Source organism: Microcebus murinus, unplaced genomic scaffold, assembly GCF_040939455.1.
Source record: "Microcebus murinus isolate Inina unplaced genomic scaffold, M.murinus_Inina_mat1.0 scaf024_hap2_Mmur4.0, whole genome shotgun sequence".
Lineage (NCBI taxonomy): Eukaryota > Metazoa > Chordata > Mammalia > Primates > Cheirogaleidae > Microcebus > Microcebus murinus.
Window position 1 is genome coordinate 83,944 of NW_027438970.1, and position 11,057 is coordinate 95,000.

Here is an 11,057-nt window from a genome sequence, read left to right on the forward strand (position 1 = left end):
TCTGTAAGACCAAAGAGCGCGGTGCCCAAAAGGAATAATAAGTACAGGCACCCACGTGCACGCACACAGAGACACGGTCGAATACACCGTGTTCACCGTGTTTCTGACTCAGGGAAACTGGAAGATGGTTTGGAACCGTCACGATCAACTTTGCATTTCTTCCAGGACAGGAAAATTCACAGGAAGAGTAAATACATTGTTCTCGGCCTATGATAAAAGGCCACAAGTTGTTCTAGAATTCATTCTGTGATTTAAATTTTTAAACGATATTCCATAAACCTAAAAACAAACAAACAAACAAAAAAAAACCAAGATAAAACAGAAACAAGGAAAAGAAAAGAAAAAAAGAAAAAAGAAAACCGGGGCAGAGGCCTACGGTGGGGGAGGGGAGGCAGGGAGGGAGCAGGAGGAGGGGCACCTCCCTTGGACAACAGGGTGGGTGGGGTGGAAGGAGACCCGCTGGAGGCTAGAGCCGCCTCGGGGGCTGGCGGGCCCAGGAAGAACCGTGTTCTACACCGCAGCAGATTCCAAAGCGGACCTCCACACCTGGGGTGGGGGTGGGGGGTCCACTCTTAAGCTCCCAACATCACCTGACTTTACCCATCCCCATGTCTGATCAAAGTGGCAGCTAGGTGACACCTAACTACCGGTGCCAGTGTCAGCCAGACAAGAAGGGACCATCTTTGCTTCACTACAGAGCACTTGAGTTTTGGGTAAATGTCGGGTAGCTGGCCTGTGATTAGCAAACATCCTTATCTTAACTGAAAACATTCCAAGCCTTTAGGCAGAAGTTCATTTCTTTCATCAATTGCAAATCAAAGAATCTTTCAACCCAGCTGTAAACCTGTACACCGGGCACCCTGGCCTCCCCCTCCCCCCACTTCCAGATGTCCTGCCTTTTCAGGTCAGACTAATATGTCCCTTCCATATATCGATCTGTGATTTCCCATGTCATTCCTGTCTCCCTAAAACGTATGAAGCTAAACTGTGACCCGCCCCACCACAATGGGACCACTTGCGCAGGGCTTCTTGGGTGTAGCTCTCTGGGCCATGGTCTCGGACATTGGGCTCACAATAAAACTCTTTCAATTATTTTGCAGTGTTTTGGGGTTCTCACATTCTTGTGTCTGCGGGAGCTTTTTGTTTTCTATTACATCTGATCCGGATCGCTAGCTAGGTGTTCATATTTTTGGATGGTGGTGGTGCTCAAGCTTATCTTTGTACATCCCAAATTGGTGTAAGCCACAGTGAATATGGTTTACACCTTCCGAGGGCTAGCGCTTATTGCCATATCATAACCGGGGCTCACAGCAATTATTATTATTATTATTATTATTTTTTGAGCTGCTTGCACTTTCCACCTAGGTGTACGAGTATGCCCTTTAAATGAATGCTTGTATTGAGGAACCACGAAGTGGGTTTTTTGGTCATTTATCTGGTCCTCAATCCTCATTATTTATCATCTCCTCACACACACACACACACACACACACACACACACACACACACACACGTTGGTTCATCTCCGCAGAAAAGCTGCTGAAGATTGTTTATCCACCGAATGCTTTCTGTTGACAGTATCTAAGACGACAAGGAGTACCACGCATGCTGCTCTAAGATTAAAATTGCATCTATCAGTATGGTCCTATTTTACTTCTTGTGTGGGTTTAGTGGGTTTCATAAAAGCTGATCTTGTCTTCCACAACGGAGACGAGTGGGTTTCTGTCGTGTTTGTGTAGTTCTGTAGGGCTGGTGCCTTCCCAGAAGCGATCATCTTCCTAAGTAGGCTATATCCCACGAACTTGGGAAAGTTTTGAATCTGTGACTCGAACGGGTCGGTATCTGACCAGAAAGCACTGCCAGAGGAGGAGACGTTTCATTTCTTTTCCTAAATTTTACCTGGCCATAGCAGATGTCTCTGTTTCCCTAGGACGTGGTATTTTTCCTCACAAGCAGTTTGAATGGCTCCATGTGCCTCTACACTGACTGCAAAGCACAGACTCCAGGTTCTCCACCCGTTGGCTCTGTCTATCCAAGCACGGCCTCCACGGCTCTCCTCTGTGGGGTATATACTCTCAGAGGTGGCACAGTATGGTGGGTAGGGGGATATGCTTTATTGGGACAACTGAGAGTTTGAATCCCAGCGTTTTATTTGTTAGCAACGTGAACTTTGTCAATTCACATCACCCTGCTGAGGCCTAGTCACCTAAAGGGTAGGAAATGCAATGGATCTCTCTCTCTCTCTCTCTCTCTCTCTCTCTCTCTCTCTCTCTCTCTCTCTCTCTCTCTCTCTCTCCCTTCTCCCCCCCCCTCTTTTTCTTTTCTTTTCTCTTCTTTTGGCAGGCTCTCACTCTGGTTCCCAGGCTAAAGGACAGTGGCATCATCATAGCTCACTGCCACCTCAAACTCCTGGCCTCCAGCGATCCTCTCACCCAGGCTTCCCAAGGTGCTAGGATGATGGAGTTCTTGTTTTTATTTTTCATTTTTTTTTTTTCATCTAATGTCTTTTGGGGTCATAGCGTCAGAAATTTAGATCTCTTCTTTGAACTCATCCTAGGGACTAATTGGGATTCTAATAGGTGCTACTCGGAATTTCAGCAGTACTGCCATTCCTTCTCATCTATTCGGGTGGTGTACTCTTCTTTCCCTATCACGTGCCACGCAAACGCTTTGGCCACGAGGATAATTTGAACATCAGATTCAGGGCACAAATAATTAAGGTCTTCTAAGGTTAAGAAAGGAAAGGGGCCGCAGGGCCGGGCGCTGTGGCTCACGCCTGTAATCCTAGCTCTTGGGAGGCCGAGGCGGGCGGATTGCTCAAGGTCAGGAGTTCGAAACCAGCCTGAGCAAGAGCGAGACCCCGTCTCTACTATAAATAGAAAGAAATTAATTGGCCAACTGATATATATATAAAAAATTAGCCGGGCATGGTGGCACATGCCTGTAGTCCCAGCTACCCGGGAGGCTGAGGCAGAAGGATCACTCGAGCCCAGGAGTTTGAGGTTGCTGTGAGCTAGGCTGACGCCACGGCACTCACTCTAGCCTGGGCAACAAAGCGAGACTCTGTCTCAAAAAAAAAAAAAAAAAAAAAAAGAAAGGAAAGGGGCCCCAGACAACCCTTTTGGAAGCCTGTGTCCATCCTTTGCTATTGTGTGTCACTCAGGTGTGAAAAGGCAAGAGAACATAAAATCCGAGTGTTAGGCATACCTTATAGGCTCAGTATCCCTTTTTGTGTTTTTATATTTTGGCCTCCCCTGAGCCTGTGTGAATATCCAGGAGGGTAAGAAATTCCGGTGTTGTCAGTTCAGTGCCCAGCATCTGTTTCCAGAGTAAAAAAATCGAGCATCCTGTTCCACCTCTGCCTCCCTTTCGTATGCTAAGGCCAAACTGGGCAAAGAGGTCACTGATTGTTCTCTTTAGTGAAATCACACGTGCCATCGTCTGTGTGCTTTGTACACTTTAGGGGTGACCGTCCAATGTTGTCCGGGCCCCTCACATCCTCAGGACGGCCGGCCCTCTCCGCTTTACTGGCACAGGGAATGCCGGCTCGTGGGCAATGTTTGATCGGCGTCTTCGGACACCGATGTTGTTCCGCTTTCTTTCGGTATGTTTTTTTTTTTCCTTTTTTCCTTCCCATCAGACCCAATGCGAGAGGAGGAGAAGGAGAGGAGGTAACCAGAGACCCTGGAAAATCTGAAGTGAATGAAAGCGAGCTCAGAGATTCAGATAGAAAGGAGGAGGAAGAACAATGGAGCAGGAACATGTATTTTCTGTCTAGCCGGTGCTCTCACACTTAAGATTTCCTGTCAATTTTACCAGAAGCATCCGGTAGGGTGAAGATCATTGTGACAAACACCGTTCTCCTCAGACACACAAGGAGGCAGGCTGAGTGAGAGTCACAAGTAACCCAGGCCTAAATAGATCCCTAAGAAGCATCATCATGGCGGCGGGTTCCTTGGTTACTGTGTTGTGTGAGGCTCAAAACAACATTTTGGCTGGTCCAGGGCGGTGGCTCAGGCCTGTGATCCTAGCACTCGGGGAGGCCGAGTTAGGAGGGCAGCTCAAGGTCATGAGTTCCACACCAGCCTGAGCAAGAGTGAGGGTGGGGGTGGAGGAGGCTAGCCAGTGCCTGGGGCACATGCTCCCTCCCTGGAAAAATTTATTTCCTCCTGGAGACATTCTGTTTGTGACCAACTCCTGAATTATTCTCTCTCTCTCTCTCTCTCTCTGTGTCTCTGTCTCTCTGTTTTGTAGTCTAGCTGGCCCATCAACTAGTTAACCATTAACCACCGGTTGGACATTTGGAGTTCATGGCCAGTTATTGTGCCACAACACCTATGGCCGCGAGGGACATTTTAGCTCATGGATCTTTATATACCGGTGTGTTTATGTGTGGCATCGTCAATGGTCTTTAAGCTGCAGTGAAACAGATATTTCATAAACCGACCGCCTTAACAATTTTTCCGTGCACCGTTCCGCATTGTTCAATACGCTCCCCAATGTCATAGAACCATGGCTGACTTCTGTCTCCATTCCTTCTTTCACGTCATCAGACAGAAACGTGCAAAACCAAAGGAACCTCTTGGGAAGCTAGGTTTGGGAAGCCACGGCACTCTAGTCCAGGCAACAGAGTGAGACTCTGACTCAAAAAGAAAACCAAACCAAAAATCAAAAAGTGACTCGAATGAACCATCAGTCAGGTAGGGTATAATGTGAAACAACTCCAAAGATCGGAATGTTCCCAACACAAAGAAATGTTAGCTGCCTGAGGTGACGGATCCCCCCTATTACCCTGAGTCAATTAATTCACATTGTATGCCTGTATCACAAAGCATCACGTGTACCCTATAAAGATTATGAGGGTTATCCTGGAACACTATGCTTCACTCCTGTAGTCCTAGCGCGTTGGGAGACCGATGCACAGGGATCATCCAAGTTCAGGAGCTGGAGAAGATCGAGAGAGAGAGAGAGAGAGAGAGAGAGAGAGAGAGAGAGAGAGAGAGAGAGAGAGAGAGAGAGAAAGAAAGAAAGAAAGAAAGAAAGAAAGAAAGAAAGAATTGCTCATTGATCAGAACCAGTTACAGATCCCTTTGTTTCTTCTCCACTCCCACTGCTCCACTTGACCAGGCTAAAATAAAATCAAATAAAATAAATTAATGAGAGAGAGGGGGGGGGGGAGAGAGAGAGAGAGAGAGAGAGAGAGAGAGAGAGAGAGAGAGAGAGAAGCAGCATCAGGCAAGTATGGTGGCAAACGGCTGTAGTCCTAGAGACTCGTGAGGTTGAGGCAAGAGGATCGATGGAGCCCAGGTGTTTGAGGTTGCAGTGACCAAGGATGCAGTGTACCCTGTTCGATAGAGGGAGACAGACCCTGTCACTCACCCGAAAACTATACAAATATTAGGTACCATAATAATTAAAAATTAAGGGCCGGGCGCTGTGGCTCACGCCTGTAATCCTAGCACTTTGGGAGGCCGAGGCGGGCGGATTGCTCAAGGTCAGGAGTTCGAAACCAGCCTGAGCGAGACCCCGTCTCTACCAAAAATAGAAATAAATTAATTGACCAACTAAAAATATATATACTTGACTTCTAAGAAGTGTCTAAAAAAACAAAAAAACAAAAAAAAAAAGAAAAAAAAATAAAAATAAAAATATATATACAAAAAAAAAATTAGCCGGGCATGGTGGCGCATGCCTGTAGTCCCAGCTACTCGGGAGGCTGAGGCAGAAGGATCGCTGAGCCCCGGAGATTGAGGTTGCTGTGAGCCAGGCTGACGCCACGGCACTCACTCTAGCCTGGGCAACAAAGTGAGACTCTGTCTCAAAAAAAAAAAAAAAAAAAACAAACAAACAAAAAAAATTAAGCAAAAGGGGTTGGGCGTGGTGGCCCATGCCTATAATCCTAGCACTCTGGGAGGCCGAGGCGGGTGGATTGCTCAAGGTCAGGAGTTCAAAACCAGCCTGAGCAAGAGCAAGACCGTCTCTACTATAAATAGAAAGAAATTAATTGGCCAACTAAACACACACACACACACACACACACACACACACACACACACAATAAGCCGGGCATGGTGGTGCATGTCTGTAGTCCCAGCTACTCGGGAGACTGAGACAGAAGGATCACTTGAGCCCAGGAGTTTGAGGTTGCTGTGAGCTAAGCTGAAGCCATAGCACTCTAGCCCTGGCACCAAAAGTGAGACTCTGTCTCAAAAAAAAAAATAAAAAATAAAAAATAAAAAATTAACAAAAAGGAACTTATCAGAAAAAGCAGGGAGGGAGAGATAAATATTTCTCTCTCTCTCTCTCTCTCTCTCTCTCTCTCTATATATATATATATATATATATATATATATATATATATATATATATGCTATAGATAGAATAAAAAAGATAAGAAGGGAGGGAGAGATAAAAATTTCTCTCAGGCCCAGCACACCTGTAATCCTAGTTCTCTGGGAGGCCGAAGCGGGAGGATTGCTCGAGGTCAGGAGTTCAAACCAGCCCGAGCAAGAGCAAGACCCCATGTCTACTATAAATCGAAAGAAATTAATTGGCCAAGTAATATATAGAGAAAGAAAAATTAGCCGGGCATGGCGGCACATGCCTGTAGTCCCAGCTACTCGGGAGGCTGAGGCAGGAGTATTGCTTGAGCCCAGGAGGTTGAGGTTGCCGTGAGCTAGGCTGACTCCATGGCACTCACTCTAGCCTGGGCAACAAAGTGAGACTCTGTCTCAAAAAAAAATTTCTCTCTCTCTCTCTCTCTCTCTATCTATCTATCTATATATATATATATATATATATATATATATTCTGAGGACTTTATTTATATATAAATATATATTTATATATAGAGAGAGAAAAATTTATATATAGAGAGAGATAAATTATATTTAGAGAGAAATTCACATATATATATGGGGGGGAGGTAGGGAGAGAGAGAGAGAGAGAGAGAGAGAGAGAGAGAGAGAGAGAGAGAGAGAGAGAGAAATGGATATTACCATGAGGATGTGAGTATGATTCTGAGGACTTTATTTACTTTGTAGGCTACTGGACTCTGTGGAGATCAGTGAAGAAAGATCGCCCAAATGAGAATAAGCGGTATATATGGTGAGCTTGCTTGCCGTGTGTGTGCACCTGTGTGTAAATAAATAGATAGATAGACATTCATTTCTTCTCAAGAGAGTCAGTGTCACCACTGCCACCGCCATCTCCACCGACGGCACTTTCTTCGCCCTGGGCAGAGAGTGTAAGGCAAGCAAAGGAGTGGCGAAGCTGGGAAGAGGTGGCAAGAGGAAAGAGGCAGGCCCTGACGGGAGGAGGGAGGCGGGAGGCGGGAGGCGGGAGGCACGCTTGAGGAAGCCGAATGCAGGCCGGCTGGAAGAAGCGCATACTATGCGAGGACCCCTCCCGTCGGTCCTAAGTTAGGAGCAGGGACAAACAGGAGGGAAGCCACCAGGGCTCAACCGTTCCTGGCCGGATAGTTGCCCAAGCGTGGTAGGTGAGGCTTGGCGGGATGGCCGACCCCGCCGGTGGCTATAAAGGTGGTGGGTGTGGCATCACCAGGATCAAGCGCAGACTTGGAAAACTCCATCGCCCGACCTAGAGAAAGGCTCCTTTATCATCTGGAGGCAAACTGACACCTTTCGTGGATAGAGAGACATCATTCGGTGTTTTTATGGAGGCGATGACGGTGATGAAGAAGATGACAACTGCTCCCGCCGCTCCCGCCGCTCCCGCCGCCGCCGCCGCCGCCGCCGCCGCCGCCGCCGCCGCTCTCGCCGATGCCGATGCCGCGCCACCGCCACCGACACAGGTTGGGACATGAATTAAAATCTTAATCTAACCGCCCCCCCCCTCCCCAGCAGGCTGAACGTGCCGATTCCCCCGGGACCCTAGAAAGACCCTAAAAGGCTGATTTGTTGCCCATGAGAAGGCAGGTCAGAACTGGCCGGTCACGTCCCCTCCTTTCTCGAAGATGTCCTTTGTAACTCATCAGCCCGCCTTGGAGACTACCTCCAAGACGGAGCTCCCATCACAGGCCCAGGTCATCCACTTCCTTAACAGGTCCCGCGAGTGAGTGGCTTGTCTAAGGTGAACAGACTTCCTTCTGTGCAGACATCGGAGGCGTTTAGAGAAAGCTTCACTTTCTTAACCCGTTACCGAGGGATCCGACTACCAGTTTAAACCGTGTCATCCCCGGCTCGGAGACGTCTCGCCTTTTGGGGCCAAACCGAGGTCCACATTCCCACATTCGATGACTTTACACATAATTCTCATCTCCCTGAAACATAGAAAAGCAAGCTGTAACCCAACCACGGGGAGAGCACTCGCTCAAGGGCTGTGGGGTTCCCGGTGGGGCTTCCGGTGGGGCTCTCCGGGCCGCGGTCGGGGACGTTCCATCGACAGAGTGAGTCTGGCTTCTTCTCCATCGGCAGACAGTCGATGTATCAATAACGCATACTAAAATCGTGGAACGAGAACGAGAGCAATTAAAAAAGCCATCCTCTCGCACTTGCCACGGACCATCTGGCGGGCGGGCTCCACGCTTTACGTTTCGCTTTTTATTCTTCACGGTTTCCATTTTACACGAGCGGTGTGTACGGAAACACCCAGACGCTGGCCTTCCTTCCGATCGCCTCGAAAGGGAAAACATCTAGGATTCCTTCCCCCTCCCCCTTGGCCTTTGAGTGTCATTCATCCCTATCCCGCGGAAGGACAGCTCGATGAAATCATGTTTGTTTTTGTTTTCCGTGTGTCCGTCTGTTTGTTTTTTGAGACAGAGCGTCGCCGCGTCGCCCGGGCTGGCTAGAGTGCCGCGGCGTCAGCCCGGCTCACGGCAACCTCAAACTCCTAGGCTGGAGCGATCCTTCTGCCTCGGCCACCCAGGTAGCCGGGCCCGCAGGCACACGCCGCCACCGTGCCCAAGTAAGGTTTTCTACGTTTAGTCGTTTGGCCGATTTCTTTCTATTTCTAGTAGAGACGGGGGTCTCACTCTGCCTAGGGCCGGTCTCGAACTCCTGAGGTCGAGCGATCCTCCCAGAGTGCTAGCATCTTTGGTTTTTACAGTGATACATTTAAAAAGTTAAAATTCCCCCCCCCACACACACACCCCGAAAAAGATATAGAAGAATTATAGCGCCGCCGCCATACTACTACGGCACTACTACCCACCAGAAGGGAGAGCAGAATAAAGTTCTGGGACGCAAGGAAGGACCCCAGTTGGCCGAGAGAGCCACTGGTGGAGCGAGGGAGTGTTTCTACAGGACCAGTATTTCCTCCGGCCCCGTCCCATAAATCATAAGATGTCGATGAGGAGATACATATCACCACCGTTCCGCGTCGCGGTTGTGGGGTGTGGGGTGTGGGTGGGGTGCAGGAGATGAAAGTGAAGTAATGTTTTTGTAATACGGAGACACGTCCCGCCTAGGCCACACTCTGGGGTCTTCACCCATCAGCTCTGTGGAGTAAGAGAGGCAGGCAGTGTTCATCATCAGTCTTGGTCATTAAAAAAAGGGGAAAAAGAAAGATAGAAAAAAAGGCTGGTCCAGTGGTAGTCATCAGAACTTATTCACATTAGTGTCATTCAAGTTGGTATTCAATGCCCCACTAGTAAATTTCACTGGCTTTAAAAAGAAAGAAAGGAAGGAAGGAAGGAAGGAAGGAGGGAGGGAGGGAGGGAGGGAGGGAGGGAGGGAGGGAGGGAGGGAGGGAGGGAGAGAGAGAGAGAGAGAGAGAGAGAGAGAGAGAGAGAGAGAGAGAAAGAAAGAAAGAAAGAAAGAAAGAAAGAAAGAAAGAAAGAAAGAAAAAGTCATACTGAGAATATTGATCCAAGAGCGACACCTAGCGACCACATAGCCACCATCATCTAGGGCCCAATTCGCCAGAGACATCTGGTCGACCTCAAGGCACTGAGGCAATGGAGGCCGAGGGCAACACGGAGTCGACTTGGGATGGGGTGGGGGCATGGCGTCCGCAGCAGCCGATTCCCAGGCAGGCACACGAGCCGAGCCCAGGAGGTCATTCTCAGCGCCGTGAAAGGGAGCGGGAGCGAGAACATCATGACAAAGTGACAGCAGCTCGTGTGATACGTGCCTCCTAGTGTGTCGGCAAATCCCCCGTGTGACGTGAAGCGAGGGTTGAAGGGGAACCAGGGAGGTAGGAAAAGGAAAGGAGAAGATCAATCAAATGAAAGGGGAAAAAAGGAAAGTCCCGGAGGAACACACCGCGAAGCGCCCGCGCCGCCCGGGTGATCGTTGCCGGCGAGGGAGAGGCGGGGAGGGGAGAAAAACATTAAAGTCATCCCAGGTCCCATTAGGGTTCCTGAGGGTGATGATTGCGCGTGCACGTGCACCCCATCACCCGTGTGTTTGGAACAAAAAGGAAGGAAAAAAGGGCGGTGGGAGTAGAGAAAGGGTAGAGCCAGAGCGAGAACAGGAGGGAGGGGGGGAGGGAGGGAGGGAGGGAGGGAGGGAGAGAGAGAGAAGCAGCAGGGCCCTCTCCTCCCATTCCATACCCACCGAGACAAGAGTGTGGCGGGGGGTGGGGGAAACAAGAAAAAATAAAAATAAAAGTTAAAAAAAAAAGAAGAATGCACGCACGCATGCATGCGTGCATGCACCTTAGGCCAGGCAGCAGAGGAGGGTGCCCACTAGGGTGAACAAAACCACAGACAGGGCACAGATCCATCTCCACAGAGACCAAGTGTCACCGGACATCTGGTCGACCTGGGGGGGGGGGGGGGAGAGATAAAACAAAAAAAAATAAAAAATAAAAAAATAAAAAAAAAAAAATAATAAAAAATAATAAATAAAGGGGAAATGGGCATTTATTGAAACCTTAAAATCTGTACCCCCATAATATACCAAAATAAAAAAAAAACCTTAAAAAAAATAATAATAAATAAAAAAAAAACTAAAAAAAAGATAAAAAGTAAATTAAAAAATATATGAATGAAATAAAAAATAAATAAATGAATTTTTAAAAAGTACGCACAGAAAAAATACACACACAAAATAAAAAATAAGTACGTTCATAGGGAGCCTTCCCAGCTAGCGCTG